Raw genomic sequence first — 20,634 nt, 5'->3', positions numbered from 1 at the left:
TTGGTAATTGTGTTACTGTTGTTGGATGGTTTTTTTTTTTTAGTATTCTTTTTAAGGTGTTATCGAAGCTGAAAGCTGCTTTGGGGTACAGTGGGATATATGGATACCGCGGAAGTTGAGTCTTTTGGTAGCTAAATTGATTAATTCTCGTCTTTCTTTTTGTATCGTAGTAGATCACATTCTATTCAATAAGTAGTTTTAATAAACATAATTCATAATTAATTAAAATCTCTGAGCAATCCCAGTGTCCCTATAACTATCACCTTAAAAATTAAACAAATTCTGTAACAATTCATAATTTCGCCATTACTTCCTACTTACATATTCGCGTTTCCAACACTCAAATTTCCCTCTTATTTTTCAACAATAATTTTTAACTACCAAGTACACACAAATACATAATATTTCCTTATTTTCATATAAATCAAAGTCCCAATTTACTAATGAAATGTCTTACACAATTCTTTACACCTTACGTTGTTATCGAGTAAAATAAACACAGTGACAGTATTAAAGACACTGGCAATAATTATCCCACTTTAGTCTGGTCGAATAAATCTGATAGCCACTCCTGAACATATTTACGAGTCGCTGTAGATCGCTACGGTTAATAGAAGGGGCCTCATAAATAAGAAAAATCGAATCGCATATTCAAAACCTGCCGGAGCCAATCGTTGACAAGTATACATAATATTCACTTGGCTTGGCAAGGGTTGGCGTGGGGGACGCGAGTCGGGGAGGTTCCGTGGGCGGTTAAAGGTAGGGATAAGGTTGCCCGCGCGCGCCATTGTGGGTTCAGTGAGCAGCGAGCTCTCGTCGCGTGTACATCTTCTCGTCACGGGTCTCACGGAAACCGGCTGGCCACGTGCTTTCTCGTGCCGTTCGTAGTCATTCTTATACCACTTTCCTACCTCGAGCCGGTTTCTCGTACGTTGGCGAAGAAAACAAGAAAAAAAAAAGTCCAGTGGGCCGTGCGTCCGGAACCGGAGAATTCGCGACAGGTGTGTGCTACATCATCATCATCATCATCATCATCGGGTGTTCGAGGGGTGAGACACGGGGGGATGAATCGCGTGTTCGCGTGACCAATGAAAAACCGGGTCGAAGGTTATTGCAATTCAAATCGAGCCGAATTATATCCAGCCATTTTTGCTACTCTTGTGCACCACCCACTCTTCCGCAGGGTTTCTTTTTTTTTTTTTTGTTTACCTGCGGTTTTTCCTTCACTCTTTGGAGATTGTTGGCGGTGGTACCGTTCAGGGATACCTCGAATAATAACAGAATTTTTTTGACGCGTTAACACTTCGCTAGTCTTTGTGTTTGCGAATCTACAACTCCAGGTGATCTGAAAATATTTAGAAACTACTAGGGACTTAACTTTTATTTGTCGAACGTTATAAATAGAAAAAACGATTTTTCCCTGGTTTTTTACTATTCTAGTTTTTATCTAAGAAAGACGTACTACTACGTCAACCGCGATTAGTTTCTGTTTTTGTAAAGACGTATTATAATACTACGTCGTTCGTCATCGAAGTGTTAAGAAGAACAAAGGAAAGTAGGAACAGTGTACAGTGTAAAATATTGTGTTTGTATTTAAATACCTCGTGTTCGTTCGATTAGTGATAACTGACCACTATTTTATTTTTTAAATTAAATTAAACTGACGACCAATTTGTATACTAGCTCGTGTTGTAGATACATCAACGATTCAACAAGTTCCAGTAATCGAGGGGCTAAGTGAAAAAAGAGCACATGACACATCTACGTCGTTATTTACTCTTTTGTACCATCAACAAGCTCTAACCTTATTTTTTCTGAAAGTTGTTGTGCAAATTTATAGTACTGTGTCATGCGCAATTCTTCCACCAAGCCCCTGAATTTACAATATACACCTGTTGTTATTATAAAACTAGTAAGCAGTTAGGAATCTTTTGAACGAAGCTGCTGGCAGTGGCTATATCAAACACGTTTCTCGATTAGAAGAGAACACAATAGATAGAGATGTCACTTATCACTTATCAGACTTCGTCCTGTTTGCCACGACTAGTCGCCCAAGTGCATACACAGAATCGACCGAGATTTCGAACGTTGAAACGTGTTTCGTCGAATCGAGAACTCGTTTTCTCTGTACTCGATGCCGAAAGTGTCGAGGGAACCGGTGCTCGAGTGGCACGTTGCGTAATGACAGTAATTGGTACGGTGTTTGTGTCGTGATAAGGCATGCGCCTCGGACGTTATTCAGGTGTATACACGAGACGAGCATACTCCCACGTCGCGGTAACGTTTCATTGTAATTTTCACTGAAGATAGCTTAACGAGCCAGCTGGATCTTATCGTCGACGTGTGTACACCGTGTCGAGGTCTACAACAAAGTAATTTCGTCGATAAATTCCTCCATCTCGTAAATTATTGAATTGTTAGATATATAGACCCGACGGGGGCTGATTTACGTTACTTTTTTAACTACGTGCGCGGAATGTTTGGCTGTTCAAAGTATTGGAGTTTCGCGGGAGGTTCCTGGTTTTTGAAGGATTTGTGGCTGTTTGCGGGTTTTATCTTCTTCTCGCAGCAGAAATCTTGGAGGAACTTGAATATATAAATTCAATCGGTGTTCGGTTAATGTTAGGGTTACGATTTTGATGTTCGGTGCAAATTACTGTTATGATTTTGAAGTTTGGTTGAAATTAGTTTGAATTTTAGATTCTTTTTAAACTTCATATTCGATCTTGGTTGAATATAAATTAGTTCGAATTTCATTCTAGATTCGAGTTAAATTCCATTAATTAGGCAAGTTACGTGCAGTTCAAGGATGATTCAAGTTCGAATATACGTAAAGCCACGCGATTTCGATTGGGTCGGCGTACAACGCCGCTGTTTGTACAGAGTCACGCATTGCGAGTTGCATAATGTCTTGATTAACGGCGGACAGCCGCGTCATTGAAAGATTTCGTGAAAGTCGTGGGTGCATCCTCGTGATCACCGTACGTATACCTAACGAAACGAACACGCGATAGCACATCTGCAGGAAAATGAAAGGTTTATAAAGGTCGTATCAGCGATGAGTTAACCGATGCTTTATCGGCAACCTTTCTTCGTATTGTGTGAATTATTACATACAGGTAAGGTTTGCAAGTCGTGCAAATATTTCGTTTATCTTCGTCGAATATTTACCTGATGTGTATTCAAGATTCACGAAAAAATGGCCTCGATACGTTAGCTATACACACCTTGAATGTCTCGTAGTTTTTAACACTAGAACTACGAGACCTGTCAAAATGACGGATTGCAGATTTAGTATTTCACAATTATGGAAGCTATAACAATACTTTCGACGGAATTTATGTTGACCTTTAATTTATTACACATTTTATGTGATACTAGATTATACTAAATTATACTATATGGTATATATATTATTATATTATATAGTGCATATTCAACATTTGTAGTTCTAGCGTTAAAAAAAAAAAATTTCACTTGACCGTGTGCAAATATCGAATGGTACCACCGCAGGAATCTTTAATGAAGTCGTTTAACCGATAATATTTCTCCGAGTCTTAATTGAAAATTCCAACAACTAGCTGCCCGCGAATATAATCACAAGAGAGGGAGAAATAGAGATAGAATGTTCACAAGGTCGTTTTCATTCGCAGCCCGAAAATCGAACGAGTGCTTGTGAAAATAGAACCGCCGTTTCGAGAATAGTTTCCAATTGGCCGAAATCCTTATCTCCATAGATCAACAGTTCTCGAGGAGGATCCTGGAACGAGCACGCGGGCCCAGGTTCGTCCAAAGTCACAAGGTACGTCGAACTCGTTTTGTTTCGTACTTACGTTTTTTTTTCCTTCCCTTCCGTTATATGCAAAAATGATGCATTTCCGCGTGGTAAAAGTGAAAGTCATCAACGCAGCGGACAGCCGGCGAATTTTACCGATCGATCGGCTTCTCTGCCCGCATAAAATGCACCGTTAATGACGCATCGATTCGCTTTTTGCATTCCGTCACGCTCCACGGTTTTTCTGTCGTTTTTGTGACACCTTCTTTTTATCGAGTTTTTTTTTAAAAATGCATATTGCCGGAATCACGAGTTATTGAAGCGTCTGAAAACAGTGTCCCATATATTGTACATATATGTGACCATTAAAATTGCATTTAGTATGGTCTAACATTATTATTGCACTCTATCGAATGTGAAGTTATTTTATTTTCTGTCTGATGATTAATAATGATTGTGTTTAATATAAGATACGAATGTATTTTGAATTGGTTTGTTGAAATGCAGTATGTTAACTGTTCCAGATATGTAATAGGGTTGGTAACAAAAATTTTAATATTGCTGCACAGGTTAATTTTATCAGTCGTAAGAAAGACTGTAAAAACGATCCAATTTATGGTCAGGTAATTAACACTAGAACTATCGAACTCGTGAAAATGACGGATTCCAGATTTTTTATTTTACAATTATTGAAATCCAGAGATACTTTCATCGGAATTTATATTCACCTCTAACTTCTTATATACTTTATATTACAGTATACTAGTGTTAATATTAAGTTTTATATATAAATCATTTTAGTAAAAGTTTCCATGATCGTTGCAGTAATGTACAATTATTCATCTATTGTATTTTACCATGTCAGAAGACACTACATTCGTTTTCGAATATCACCAGGTGTTGTCACACCTGTGAAAATATGTTTCAGTCTGCCACTATCGCGTGGAGACATTGATTATCGATGCTTGAAGGCTCAACTTTGTTTCATTAGACCTCTTTATCATTTGAACGGTGCGCATCAACGAACAGTCGACAATTATTCTCGGTGTTAATTACCTGTCATTAACGACTTTCAAAGCACGAGTCAAGGTCCTTCGTTTATTTGCCCGCTTTCTACCTCGTTTCTTCCATTTTTTCCAACCTCCCTCTTCCCCACCACCGAAGGTTCATTCTCTCACGTTTCGTCCACGTGTCGTCGTGTTTCCACGTACAAGGCAAAAATATAAAGGTGGTACGATACTATGAAAATAATAATAATTTGTCGAAATAGTTAAAATTAATGCACGTAAACCTATTTTATCATTAGCCTGTCAGACAAAAACTGTGTGTGTATCATTTGACAAAAATTAAACTACAACCTCCTTTCCAAATCTGGCCATATATTACTCCGTTAAAATCTGTCAAAATTTATTAGCAATTCCTCGACAATTGTCCGGCGAATCTAGATTTTACACAAGGGTTTTCTTGTGCTCCAAATTAGTCTTCTTCGAAATTTTAGAATAGTCTCGAATTTTCCGGTTTACCCAAGAACTACCGTAAGACAAATCTTATCGATTCATTTGATTCAGACCAAGGTTAATTACTTCCATCGTCAATTTCCTTGAAACTAGTTGCACGCGGCTAGGTCACGTCTTCGAATGCGTTTTAAATTATTCATCGTCGACGCACGCGTGTCTGCATACTGCTTGTGTACCAATGGTCGCTGCATCGATAGCCAAGAGATTCGATTGTCATCGCAGTTTTATCGTCGTTACAGGCGAGGAGGAGCCCCCCCTTTGTCGCGTTTCGTTTAATCTTGCATCCCACGCGTATCGCCTTTATTATCGCAATATCGGGAAATTTCTTTCGGCCGGCGATAATCGAAGCTCCGCCGGAGTAAAATTTTTATCGTCGTCGCCCTCCCTTCCCCCTCCAGACCCGACTTTTTCCTAGAATCTGTTAACGCGGAAAATCGCGTTCTGCAGATCGCGCGAAAATTTCGCGCACCCGCCGTACCCTTGTAAGTCAGCTTTCCTTCGTGTGTTACACCCGCGCCACCGTGAAATACACTTCTTTTATCGCTCGTATCTGGACGATCATAGTCTAGTCGCTCGTGACCCCGTAGCGATGGCTATGACCCCTTCTGATCACGAACAACTTGAAAATATCCACGGAATTGAGCCACTTTTTTCAGAATTTATACGAAATATCTTGAAAGTGGTGATCTCTAATTTTTTTTTTAAATCGTTTGCGAAGTGGTGATCTGTAATTTTTTTTCTAATTGTTTTCGAAATGGTGATCTCTAATCTTTATTTTTCTTTCTTCTGCTTTCTCTCTTTCTGAAACAAAGTAATTAATCAGGGACTGTGAAATACACTTTCTTTTGTCATTTGCGTATGTAAATTGAACATTGTGTATTTTCGGGATTAAATAAAATTGGAAGCAGCTGTCGGGTAAATAAAGATAGTCTTGGTGTGTCGGTGTAATATTCAGTGTCTCGGTGGGTTACAGTTCGAGGGGGAATAATCAAATTCATGCGCCACGCGCACGTTCTTGGTCGCTTCGTCTTAATACCGTGGTCGTGGGTGGGCGGATAATGGCCAATCTAGAGGATACGTGTCTTCCACGCTCGAAAGTGAGATATATTGCTACTTACGCATGAATGTAATCGAGACGTGAATACGTGCGCCACTGATGCAATCAGGCAGAAATAGTCGTAAAGTTGGTGGACAACTTTTTCCAACTGGATCGCTTGTGAGGCTCTCTAACCGTTTCATCCTCTTCGATATCAGTCTGAATCTATCAGTAAAAAATTTGTAACTTATTTTAACCTTCAGAGGTTAAATATTCTTAAATTTCGTAATAAAATAGTCTTAAGTGGTTAAATATTCTTAAAGAATTAAATATTCATAAATTTCGCAATATAATAGTCTTAAATGTTGAAATATTCCTAAATTTCGCAATAAAATAGTCTTAGATGCATAATTATTCTTAAAAGGTTAAATATTCTTAAATTTCGTTTGAAATCTTCGGCACTTAGAAATCGAGGAATCGTAAAAAATTCCAATAGGTCGACAATTCAGAAATTTTAGGAGCAAACGGTGCCTCGCTTTCGAAATTCGTGGACGATCGAAGAAACGGTTAGCCACCGAAAACGAAGTTGAACTATTCTCTGAAAGGGGCCGACCACTTCGTTCTGTTCCCCCCTCTTCTTCCCTTCCGTCTTCGTCGAGTTCACTCGCATATTTCGGCGTGCAGGCGTATTAAGGCTGTTCATCTCGATATTGGAAAACTTGGCCGAATAAATGAAGTTTTTCGCGGCGTGGTTCCCGCGAAACAGGAATTCCCTCTCGTCGAATTGCAACCGGCTCTGGGGGAGGAGTTTCTTTTGACCAACTTCGCCACTGTCTCATCCTTTCTCCATTCTGCCTTCTTTGTTGTAGTAACAACATTACCTTTTCGTATTGTACCTTTCATTATTCTCATCAAACAAAAATCGAATGGACAAACTACCCTAGCATATAATCAACATAAATTTTTATTTCTTGTTAGTATTTGGAGATACAACCATTAAGAAAAAAAAACTTTCAAAGTTTCGGAGATAGGACTTAAAAGAATATTTGTTGCTCTCTGGATTTAATTTTCTTTATATTATAGTGAATTTATATTCTTGGGTCCAATGAGACGCACTTAGATTGATTAACTAAATTTTTTCGAAAAACGGAGTTAGACCAATTAAAAACTCGGGCGATGATTTGTCAAGTTTCATACGTAACGACCGAATACATATGAGCGGGTAGTGAGAGTATATTCGACCCCAAATTAAAAATCAACCGGCCCTTAAAAGCCAGAACCAGAATAATTCCAGAAATTAATTCAGCCCTATTGTTGGTAGGAAAAGAAAAGCCTTTCCCTTCCATTATTCCCATTACAAGCAAAGAGATAACCCCAGTACCCCGGGACTTAAATCTTCCGAGTGTAAAAAGGGGGTAGCGGATAAGCATTAATCCAAGAATTCTTACTTTCTACGATTACATTTCCACCGATTCCGACGATTTGTTGCCATTTTTAATTTCTCGTTGCTGCGAATTCCATCTATTTCCATACGATCCACGATTTATGGGACAATAAACGGTTTAATAAAATGCAGAACTGTAAACGCTGGGGTGGTATTTCTGAACGGCCACGTTTTCAACTGGATTCCCTTTTCTTTTCGTTCTATCCCTTCGTTTTTGTATCTTCTCCTTTCTAAGACTGCTGCGCACGGTCGCGTATCGCGAGACTGTACGTGGATTACGTACGGAAGTCGGTCTTATTAACATCGGTGCCAGGTGGACAAGATAAGAGTTAATCGTCGGGACGTGGGCTTATCCGAGGCGAAAGGAGACGCAACAACTCATCCAAGGAGACAGGACATTGTCACGTAAAACGCTCGTCGATCTTCCGTTCCCGCCGGATATTTTTCATCCACGAGACACCCTACGGTCTTACGTTGTACTTTAAAATTCCTGCCATTTTATTTGACTACTTCATCTGTTAATCGTTTCACCCTTAAATGATATGGAAGAGCTGCAATGATTTTATTTTTTCAGGGTGTATGCAAAAATCTATTTAAAAGTCTCGTGATTTAATCCTTTTAACCATGAAATATATTGTCGTTACTTTTCATTCCAGATACTTGAAAAGTGTTCAAATATGGTTTTTATATATTTTGTATTTTTTTTTATTAAACATGGTGTCTCCGAGTGCTGGCACGCCATTTTATAGCATCTCAGAGGCCTTGAGGAAGTAGTAAATACACAGCAGAAATAATGATATTCATTATTGGACTGCGGATTTTATGCATTTATAGCCTATAGGGCTCTGCGAAATCCAATAAAGTATGAAACTTACATCAGATACAACGGGTTTTCTGGTTTATTCCGAACCCAATCAGATACCTAATATAGAAAAGATGTTCCTACATTTGCTCCTGTCTTAATAAACTACTTCATAACATGTCATTTTGCATAAAAATCCGCAGTCTATTCATTACCCAACAATCTAATAACAAATGGATTACGGTTTAGAGTCGACTTTTCGAAAAGAAAAAATTTCTTTCCATTACATTGTTCCGTTAAATCCAGCCACACGATCTTGATCCCCGTGTCTTGGCGTCGCTTTTGTTTCTCCAGCGGTCTTTCCATCCCTCCTTCGTCTTGATATTGGTCTAGTGGGCGGACAGGGGGCCTGACGGAGACCTAATCAAAGGGATGCTGCGCGGTTAGCCGCAGAAAATGGGACGGGTGGGAGGCACGATACGCGAGACGCGTTTCGACGGCGTAATCGTAACACGGGAAATACGTGCTCGACATCGCGAGAACGCCAAGATCGCGCGAATTTCCATCCGTGGCGCGCTAAAGGGACGATAAATTTATTTTACTTGGCACCGAAGCAGGGAAAACCACTCTGTCCGGTTAACCCTTGACCTCCCGTGTTCTTCCCGCAGGCCGAACGTGGGGACGGTTTCTTGGAACGACGGCTCGTTTTCAGTTCCAATAAGAGGAGAATGCCTGTCCGTGGCATTGTTCTACGCGACCGTGCCGCGCAACGTGCTATTATGATTCATTGTCTTGGTTCGTTCGATCCCAGTACATCGCGATACCCCTTACAGAAATGGAAAAATGGTGTACAAAGTTTCCCAATGAAGTATAAAATTGCAAAATTTTTTTTCAATTCATTAAGTTATTTACAATCAATTCTCACATGAGTAAATTATGTTAACGCGATGCGGTGGCATGGGATGCAACCTCCAAGGAGGTTACTTACATCGATCATGTGTACGGATACACGCAGAGAGTTAGACTAACGAATAAGAGATAAGAAAATATTTCAGAAATTCCAATTTATACACTAGAATAATATATTTCTTGTTGATCGAGTAGACACCTCACAAACAACTATTTAACCGTGTAAAGGTCACGACGACGATCTTAGACACGTCTGCTTTTCACTATGCATTATTCAAACAAAAATTCTGTCTAGCTGTCTGCAGGTTACACGGCTTTAACCTTTGCTCGATCGAACGTCTCCCCTCTCTCTTCTCGAAATAATTGCTGGCTTTATATATACATATACACATAATATTCTCATTCGAATAATGAACTTCGTATCCTCACGGTTTTGTAATCCTCGTGACAGAGACGTTATCGCTCGTGGAATGCTTAAACGCTGTTTAATGAAATGTAATAGCGTCGCCGGTAGAGGGGGTAACACGCCGTGCCCGTGCACGGGGATGCATTAACATACAATCAGGCTCGTAAATTTTAAGTCGGCTCGTCTGTGTATACATGTATACATATATATATAATCGTATCAGAGGAAAAACGGCGTGCAGCCTGAGGAACGGGTAATTAGAGAAGTATGCCGAAAGCACGGCTGGCAGGAGGAGCATAATTTAATTTACCGAGATCCGCGCGATTTGCTCGACCCAGTGTCGGTTATGAAACGTGTCTGGGTTGGGGGGATGCGCAGGTATTTCTGTGCTATATATTTAAGCGACGCGGGCTACGATCGCACGGGGGGAAAAGATGTTGTCCCTGTCGGAAAACACCGAACCGGATAGCGAAGAATCTTACGAAATTCCATCGGCGCAGAATGCTCTTGATTAATTCACCTGAGATAACGTTTCAATACTTCTACTTGTTTTATTTTCAGGAACGAATTAATATTTATCGACGGGTGGTGTATGAATTATTCCAGCGAAATAAATAAACGGAAATTTGGTTTTGTTGAAATTAGAGGAACTACTGATGCACTAGAACATATCAGAAATGTAATATGTAATAATTTAGACAAAAGTAAACCAAGCATTGCAATTTTTCTAGACTTTGCGAAAGCTTTTGATACCGTTAATCATTGTATTCTCTTAGGGAAATTGTATAATTATGTGTCTTTAATATGACAGCTGAATTATTTCAGCTTCAGTTTTCAAATAAAAACAGTTCACTATCAGGATGCAATTTCAACACAGATATTACGAAATAGTTTTCACGAGTGCAGTAACAGAGCAAGCAGATCGTTTAAGCCTTATTCAGCGATTCTGTTTCCTCCGCGTGTATGCTCCCCATTAAAAGATTATCGACGAAAGGAAATAATTTCATCATCTGTCTGCCAAGAAATTGTATCTCGACATTAATCTTGAGTTTTTTTTTAGCCTACAAACGTGATCCCACATTACCACAAAATCGTTTGAATCATTTGAATAATATCGAGAATTATGGGCAGCTATTAAAAGAATTAATAATCCCAGTGGCGTGATCATTATCCCGCATGAAACACGAGCGATATTCCGCGGTTGGAACGTCGAATCGAACCTGGATAGCCCCCCTGTCCGCCACTGTTTCTCACCACGCTCGTTTATCTTATCGCGAAGATGTTTAACTTTATTCCGTTGGTCCGCACGCGCGCGCGGGGACCCGAGGCAATAAAATTCCGCGTGAACGACCGATCGACCGCGGTTTTATCGACGCCTTTTATCAGCTGCCACCGGGTGCACAAGAAACTCGTTACCTTTTTCACGATTACCTTTCACTTCGTCGCCCCGTCTCCGTCAGATCGGAAAATCTCGTTCGCCGGGGCTCTCGAAACTGTCGCGGAAAGCTGTAACCTCGTTACAAGGCAGCGAGCGAGGAAAATGTGGAGGGGAGTTTGGAGCAGGTTGAGAGCGTTTCGGCATGTGATACCGTGTGACGGATAATAAATTTTCGATCCTTGTGCTTCTCTGTGAAAGATCTCTCTCTCTCTCCAAGATCCACCGAAGACTGTTTAACATGTAAAGAAATTTTTAATCATTAAATAGGCATTTTTGAAGGCTCTTAGTTTTTTAAATTAAGTGAAGGATATCCGGAAAAATCGGTGCTTTTTGGATGTCCTTTTCACTTTGATCATTATTTAAATATATTTAGATGTTTATGATATAATACGAATTTACGTCATTTTGTTCGGGATAGTGCAGAGGTGGTACTATAAAGGCATGAAATATTTTAAAAGTTGAATACATGCAATTTTTTTTTAAATCGATTCTTTAAAAAACTGGACGTTCTTCTTTTATATACAGGGTGTCATAAACGGGTAGGTGATGATTCTATGTGAGAAAGTAAATCGAAAATAACAGAAAGAAATTGTTTCATTTGAGACTTCGTTGTCAATAAAATCACATGGTGGTAAGTAGAAAAACATTTATTTTCTATTTTCCACTTATTCTTTTCACTTGGAATTATCACCAACTCGGTTATACCACCAGTTACATGACACCTTATATATCTACTTTCCTGTGTTATTCGATTGATCAGCGTGTGGTCTTCATTGGAAGACGTTATTTATCATCCATGACACGTGCACAGGAACGATGTGTCGTTTAATTAATTCCAGGTGAGGCCTTAAACCTTTGTATCCACCGAGCGGATGGTCTGTTGCGTGCCATGGCTAGTCGTAAATCATTCTGGTCATTTAATTGGCTTCGGTGTATTTTTCACAGGAATTTTAATGAGAGATAATTAGTAAGAGACCGTAAAAAGGATTCCCGTGGATTCGCGATCTCACGTTTGATAGGCTTTGATCCCTTCTTTTTTTTCCAAAAGGGTCCTAAAGATCGTTCCAATGGATGGAAGGGTAATTCCACGGCGGAAAAATGGTTCGTTACTGTCTTCGAGTCGGATAGAGAGAATAGAATCATAGATTAAGGGTCTGGTGGTATGTGCTCTGGCAGACAGGCTGCAAATTACGCGTTATCCGCACGCGAGAAGTCTCGGGGATCGAGAAATATTGACCGGAAGTGGCAGTCGAACAGCGAACGTGCGCCGGGAATCGAGTTATTTTTCCCGTGATCGATGCCTGTTTCATCCTCTCTACTCGTCCCTTGACCCGTTTTCTTTTCTCTTTTTATTGGTGACATTGATGGAACATCGGTGGACCATCTGTTTTTATTTAAAATTTTTGGGGATTATATAAATAGACAACTAGTCACTGATATGGTACGTAAATTGTTCACCAATGCTGGGCAAGGACCAAATCTTTCCCTGTATTTATTTTTAATAATAATTTCCTACCAGAACCACTGGATTATCCATACACAGGTAGATAATTAAAGTTAGGAGATAAAGTTATTTATTGTTTATTTCAACTATCATGAATTTATATGTTAATGAAATTTTTTCGATAATTGACAGTAGTCTGTATCTTATTAGTTAGCACAGATTTCCAATGTTACACTTGGAAACTAAGATTTATTATTTTAATTAATTATGGAACTGTGTTGCTTGCTTTCTCACGTGTATACTCAAAAATCAACGTCGAGATAACCAGTCTCACAGATATCGCGGGCTGTCACGGAAAGAAAGTAATTAAGTAATTGTTTCATCACCGTCGAACCGACGAGTATTGCGTCGACGAACGTTGCAGAATAAACAGCTCGCTCATCCAGCCGACGGCCTGGTATTTCGTTCGATGACGAACCACACTGTGTTTTCAGTCCCGAGGCATTCGTGAAAATAGACGGTTTGGATCACGAAATCGTCCTAGTCATCGCCGGTCGGTCACCATCGCGCGAACAACTCGGAAGCGCAATAGATTATTCCTCGCGTCTGGATGGCGCGTTTTGGCACGTATCTCGTAAATATTTAGCAAGGATAATAAATCTTATCGGAGGATTCGTGCGCTGATAACAGCCTTTAGATTCCAGTTTTCTAAAGAATGCATCATTTGTATACTCTCTAGACAGAACAGACATTATTACAATTGATCTTGGTCACGGTGTAGTGGAATTTTTTTGACGCAACTTTCGACAGAGATGGACAAGTTTATTATCGAGATTAGAATAGAAATAATTAGGTACACTACTCACCAAAAGTATGGGACCAGGTTCTGGTAATTAAAGAGATTTAAGAGTAGTTAAAGTAATTAAAGTTCCAATTTTTATACTACAGTAATATGTATTTCCTTTTGAACGAACTGATACTTTGTAGAAATTTATTTTGTCTCATTAACTGTTTAATCTTCATCAGGACAGAACGAAGAAGAGCTTGAAAGGCTCTCAATATAGAATACCTGAAATGAATAATTCTAAAATATTTTGCTTCTTTTAATTCGGTCCATTTATTTAGTGAAATAGTAACATTACATGTTTAATTATTTATCAGGTACATTATTATACTGTTCATTACGAAATAATAAAAGAGCCTTAGATGTTCTTCTATTCGAATGACGATTCAAACTCGAAATAACGATCTTAAACCTGCTACGTATTATTCGAACGAAATTGTGGCCAACTCTGCCATTCGACATCGAATCGTCCATTAAAATTGACAGTCAGACGTTACCAACTTTACTCCGATGGAATGATAATCTGTACGAAAAGGCTCTGGCCGTCTGCCGAAAAATCTCGAAGCTCGTCGAGTTTTCTGAATTTATTCTGCCCCCTTCCGTTTCCCTCGCGCTTTTTTCTCACTATTCCTACCCCCCGTCCGAAGAAGTGCCCCTCGTGTTGACATCGAGTAAACTTTCTTGGCTCGATGCACCGTCTCTGAAAGCGATCGGGCAGCTCGATGCCGAGCAAATAAACGCCACGCGCTTCGCCATCCCTCTCGACACCCCCGTCGAGCCGTTATTAGCGGCGGGCGAATTTGAAAGTCGTCGATATTCCGTCGCCCACTGTCCTCGCCTCCCATTTCCCGGGGCTAATGAAAGTCAAATTAACCGCGGAACGTGGCCTCTTTCCTTAGCGGAGTGTTTACCGCCCTACCCAGAGGATCGTCGATTTTTGTTTTTTATCGATTTTCGCGCGCTGGGAGATCAATCCAGTGACACGGAACTATTTTTTTCTCCGCTCAAGGGTGTTCCTCGAGCAACGTTGCCTCTCTGGTTATCGCAGACTCGAGTCAATATAGCGGAAATTGAGCAGTTTGTTTGTACAGTGCGGTCAAGTCAACGGAAAATTATGGAGGAAACTTTCCGTTGGTCAAGTGGTTTCACAATGAAATTTATGTTATGGTTTCAAATTGTAAAATATGCTATATTTTTATAAAGTCAAAACAATGTATTTTTGAAAAGTTACAGTTCGTTTGTGAAAGCGTCTTAACGAAATTTCCTTTCTGTGGCGGCCATAGTATAGACTCTTGTGACATAGCATAGCCCCTTAAGACCAGTCGAATTAAACTTCGTGGATCATAGCCGGCGGCAACGAAACCGGAACGATCGCGCAGCGTTCGCCAATGGTTCGTTTCGCGGAAGATGACTAATTGGACCGGCGCATTTTCGTCGGTGCATCTACCTGAAACGGATGCCGCCGCGGGTATTCGACCGGGGGAACCGTAAAACACACGATTAAACGCGCACTCGCGGATCCATTGGTGCGGCGTTGCCTCGTAAATCGGCGATCGTCTGCGGAGCGAAGAATCGCTTGGATCAGTCGGTCGAATAATCACCGTAAGGATAGCTACGATCCACGAGGCTCGATTCGTAGACGGTGTTACGAAGTGAAGCTTCTCGAAGTTAATATAACGTAGACTAATTGGAAATAATGGGCAAGTGAAGATAAGGATATGGTAATTAGGCTTCTAGTCTGCTCAATTTTTTTATTATCTATCCAGTCTTTCGAAAAATAAATTTATAACGTCTTGTAGATACCAATTTGCTTTTCTCTGTGCAAATACCATTTTGTTATTCTCTTTTGTATTCTCTAGTTATATATTTCATTCAGTTTTAATATTCGTCCAGTTTATATTTTATATAAATATGATTACAGTTTTTTTCTCTTGCATTGCAATGGGAATTAACCCGTAAATAAATAAATAAACAATTAAGGGCCCACTTTCTTCTAGGAAACATTATTTCTCAACACGATTTCAGACATGGCATACTTGGTTTGTTTTTATTTTACCTAGAATACATAAGAATTGAGAATTTTCGGGACATCTTATAGTTAATCCATGCAGTGTCTGGTTCTGCTGGTGTTTTACAAGTTTCTTCTTCAACTCTGGTGTGTTAACACCTACTGTCCATGGAAAAAAGTCTATAAACATGGGGAAATGGGCGTATGGTTCCTTAAGAACGACAGTGTGTGCAATACAGGGAAAGGAATCTCGCGACAGGTTCTAATCACCTGGCGGTGTCGTCTATGGTGGAACGAGAACCGTCGCCTCTGGCTGTACGAGAACGTTGACCGCGAGATTCCACAACCGTTTTCGCGTTGTGCAACCCGCCACGCCGGCGGAAAAGTGTCCGTTTAATTTCATTCAACCGCGCGACTCCGGCTCGTTGAAACCGTACACTGTTTCGCAATCTTGCCGTTTCTTCTGCTGCCTGGAGTTTTCTGTGTTAGTTGAGGAAAACGGTACATAACCCAGACCACGTATGCAGGGTTGCATTTTGAGCACTTTGAGAAGATTATATTGGTAATTGACTGGTGTTCTTTTGTGGAATACTGTTCAATAATAATCATATTATATATTCAATATACGAGTACCTTAGCTACCAATCTACTTAATCGATCCCAATACATCATTTCTACCACGTGTATATCGTAAGCAATGAGAAATTTCTATTAGATCCCTTAGAAAAAATGTAAGATCGAAACTGCTAATTGCTCGAAAGAAGTTAAGTACACAAGGATGAAATTCCTGGGGGCGTAAAACCGAAAAAACACGAGATTCCACCGAGTCCGTGTCCTATAATTTCGGCGGGAATTACTTTCAGTCGCGTTTGCGGTGTCGTTGATCACGATGAGATGGAATTAAATTCTTAGAAGGTGTACGCGTGGTTGACAGAGGCTCGGGCGTGGATTCTTCGTGGGGCATTAGTTAGAGGATTTTCTTCTTTCGCCGGGTGCAATGTCGGAAATAAAATATATCTTATTCTCGGGGTCGCTTTAACGTTAATCCTCTCCGATCTAAACAGACTTTTCGTTCGTAAATTCCGCTCAGATCCTGGAGATTCCATTCGGATTATTTCCTCGATCTTATCGAACGGAAATGTCGTTGAATTCTGTACGAATATTTACGAATTTTTAATTTATTTTCTACTGACTTTTAACTGTCTTCAAATAGATAGATCATAAGGATCGTTTCACTGGAATGCAGGGCGACGCAGTATTATTAGTTGCGAACGTAATATTCTTGACAAAGTTGTATTTATTTTCGAAAATTCGATTGGACAATTATTGTTTTTTTTTTTACGATGAAATCATGTTCACCTGGATTGGAGTTTAATTGATTAATCTTGTATCGGTTGATTAATCTTGTATCAAGACGATATTATTTCTTCGTGATCCCTGTTTCACGATCAGGATGTCGTTAAATTTTTACGTCTCTCCACGACGCTGGTACAGAATCATTGACATTTCTCTCGTTGTACCTGTCGGCGATTTTACGCGATACGCTTTTCGAGACAGCTCGTTGCCCCAACTTTCCTTCGTGTCGCTGGTCGTTTGGCTCGTTCGTTATGCTTTCTTTATCTTTAGTCGCGCGTTTAACAAAGAGAATTTGCGTTTTAAATCCCTCGTCGAAACGCGAACGCCTCCTTCCTCGATCCGAGAGCTCTCTTTTTGTCCCACTTCGACGCCTAGTGATCGTCTTTGTAAAGGAAAACTGGGCAGGAAACATTATATATTCTGAATTCTAAAGGTAGTACTCACAATACCTATCACTGACATATACACTGCGTAGCATAACTATAAAACTACCCTAAAATTTTCAATTCTTATGTAGTGTGATTAAAATAAAAATGAACCCCTTTATTGGGTAAATAAAGATCCTCTATTTGGGGATTTCTTTTCAGTAACATTCGTTTAATACTACTGCTAAAGTAATGTTGAAAGAATGTTACCACAAAGAAATCCCAAATAATAGGATCATTACTTTTCAGTTTGCCTCGATATTTCCCTTAAATTCTTGTCACAGGATTATTTCATTAAATAAACGCGTCATCAAGAGAAATCAAAATCTTTCCCAGCGATTTAATCGCTAGGCTCCAGGTACGAATGCGTGAAATGAGAATTACGGCGGACAATAAATCGCGTCGAAAGAACAATAGCAAAAAAAAAAAACATAATAGCCGTGGCTTATCGTCGGCTAAAAACGATTCTGTAAAGGTGGCTCGATGGTTTAATCAATGGAACGTAATGGAAAGATAGCGCAAATAATTTAACGGTACCAGCGAGGTAATTCGGAACTCCGATTCCCCCTTCCCTAGCCTCCCTTTGCGCGAGCGAATATTAATCACCAGCGAAAATATTTGCCTGTAAATTTGCCGCGTTACTTGTGCCCTATTAATTTCTGATCAATCGACCTGGCGACGATTCCGGCGTCGACATTCGCGATTTTACCGCGGCCAGCGTTTTAATATCGATCATTAGAACACACCCACTAAGCATGGATTTATATCTACGTTTCGTATGATCAACGACTATTAATCCACGTTGATTAAAAAGGATTTCGTTTATTGGATACAAAACGTATAATATATCATTGGAAATATTTTTATCATATCGCTTGTATATATGCGAATAATGTCCACGATTTTAACAGCTAAATAGTTTCTCACGGATTGATACTGACCTGAATTTGGACCACAAGCAAGTAGTTTAATCGATTATTTTGCGATGATTAGAACTTCAACGCCTTGAATTTTCACAATCGAGGTCTCAGAGTATTTATCATTTGTCGTATCGAGGCAGCTGCGCATGATAAATGTCGTATATTTATTTATTTAGTTAAATAAAAACAGAAATAAGAACAGTTAGTATGAAATAAAAAAGATACAGCTACAGGAACGTAGTATATAGTAAGGAATTCATTCTATGAAATATAAGGATTTTTTAAAGTAATCAATAGAGCCGCTGCAAAAATCAATCATATCCATACATTTATTGACTGATTTCAGCATTCGATAAATTGAATCACTCGAATCATATTTAGCTTATAGGATATCGTAATAAAGAATATGACTCTTTCTAACATACTTTGAAGTAAAAAAATGAACAAGCTGCAACAGTTGAGGACATAAGATCTGATCATTTATAAGCTTAAACAAACCAGAAAGATCGTTAACTCTGGGATCAGCGAAAAAAATTATTTGAGTGTGTTTAATATTTTCCTCCTAATTTTATTAATTTAATAAAAAAAGGAGCGTACTCCCTTCATATGTACTTAATTGAGACGAGGAACATTTAAGTTTTCCTCTATATTATTGATCTACTTACTGTTAAGCTGTTTTTAGTTCGAGCATAACAATTGATATTCGCGAACGTAAATTGCGATCTGTCTTTAATGGGTCTGAGAATATTTAATAGATCGCTATATAACGTAATCACTCGTTATCGTCGGTCCCGAACGGTTTCTGTTTCGTCGTATTTCTTGGCAGTTAGTGCCCAAGGACACGGATAATCTTCCTCCTCGTAATGGTCCCGTCGAAAAACTACGTCGCTCGTAACGCGCGCCTCCGGGGATGCCTATCGTTGCAATAAACGCTCCTGAGCTGGCGGTGGTGCCTTCGACGACTTATCTTTAACACCTGCTTATCTAAAAGCCGTAATTCAACTCTTTATTGATTCTCTACTTCTAACTGGGTTTATCGATAGCCTGTCCGCCACTCTGGTGCATTCGCGTGAACTCGTCGGACGTACTTGTGCACTCTTTCGCACACCTTAGTTACCATTTTTTCTAGAGGTACTCGTCTCACCTGTTCGTTCGTAAATTATCTTGTACACTTTTGTAGATTCAGTTCCCCTGGAACAATTCACTAATGTTTGTAATAAAAAGTAATTCACCGTTTCCGAAAAGTAATAATATTTATTTTAACATGAAAATATAATTTTTACAGTCTCGAAACTCCGATCCAAAACTTTGTAAGAGCTCGAAACTCTCGAAACTTGAAACGGTGATCTTGTTCTGTAAGAATATTTTCTCTTAAAAGCTGGTCTCGACAAATTCTTTGCATAAATCTTAACTGACCATAATTAAACAAAACGTAATATATTCACTTATCCTTTTGTTTTAGCACTCCTTACTAGAAAAGTGAAATTTGAAAAAAATTCCATCAGCTGTTTCTGGATACCGTCGAGTTCCACTCTGTATATACCTGGATCCGACGAAGGAAATAGAGTCTGTATCTGGAAGAAACTAGACTACATCAAAACCTGATCGATGGCAGTAATTTCGTTTCCATAAAAATACACCAGTGGCGCGGAGTGATAGCGATTTTTCAGCTTCACGCAGTCGTTCTTTCCATTTTTCCCCCTACGAATTGATCGATCTCACGTCATCGCCTAGGTGTCCCCTGCGTTTTCCAATTTTAATTCACCGCTCGTTCGACGCATTTTTCATTGTTCGATCTATACACCACGAGGCTACTCGCGTTTGTTTCTGCATATTTCATCGATCCCGCGAATTCCGTCGGCCTCCTCGAATCCCGTTTTCGCGCGATTTTCCGTCTCCCATTGTGTCCATTCAGACGTGAAATCTCGTTGTTAATCCACGAATAGCCGACACGATATATCGAACGAAATTAAAACTGGTATTGTAATATAGCCTAGGTGACAGGGGAATGTATATCGTAGGTCCGTAGGAAACAAAGGAACGAAGCAGCTGATCGAGCCTCTCTTGGAATTTTTTCAGATCGGCTGGAAAGGGAGCAAACAGAGATAAGAGTGGTGAAGATGATTCTCTACTAACAGAGTGTGGAAATTAACCGAGTGTTGAAGTGAAAGCCGTATTAACGTGTTATTAACGTCATGTAACGAACGCTGCGAAAGTAATCATGGAGAAGGCCTGCTGGCCCGCTTGGGGAGAACCGAGATCCACGATGGGTAAGTTGATTATGATTTTTACAAACTGCTTGTTCATACC

The 20,634-nt window shown here is 39.6% G+C and overlaps 1 long non-coding RNA gene across 1 annotated transcript; it reads left to right on the top strand.

Annotated features, from left to right (window-relative positions):
- Positions 1-811: 811 nt before the first annotated feature.
- LOC107194125 lies at positions 812-20,433 on the top strand. The gene is made up of 3 exons (XR_001516340.1): positions 812-1,001; positions 3,654-3,802; positions 20,404-20,433. It is a non-coding gene; the product is annotated as an uncharacterized LOC107194125 (long non-coding RNA).
- The last annotated feature ends 201 nt before the right edge of the window (positions 20,434-20,634 follow it).

This window comes from Dufourea novaeangliae, unplaced genomic scaffold (assembly GCF_001272555.1).
Source record: "Dufourea novaeangliae isolate 0120121106 unplaced genomic scaffold, ASM127255v1 scaffold21, whole genome shotgun sequence".
NCBI classification, from domain to species: Eukaryota; Metazoa; Arthropoda; class Insecta; order Hymenoptera; family Halictidae; genus Dufourea; species Dufourea novaeangliae.
Note: the sequence above shows the minus strand (reverse complement) of the source record. Positions and strands in the feature narration are given on the sequence as shown.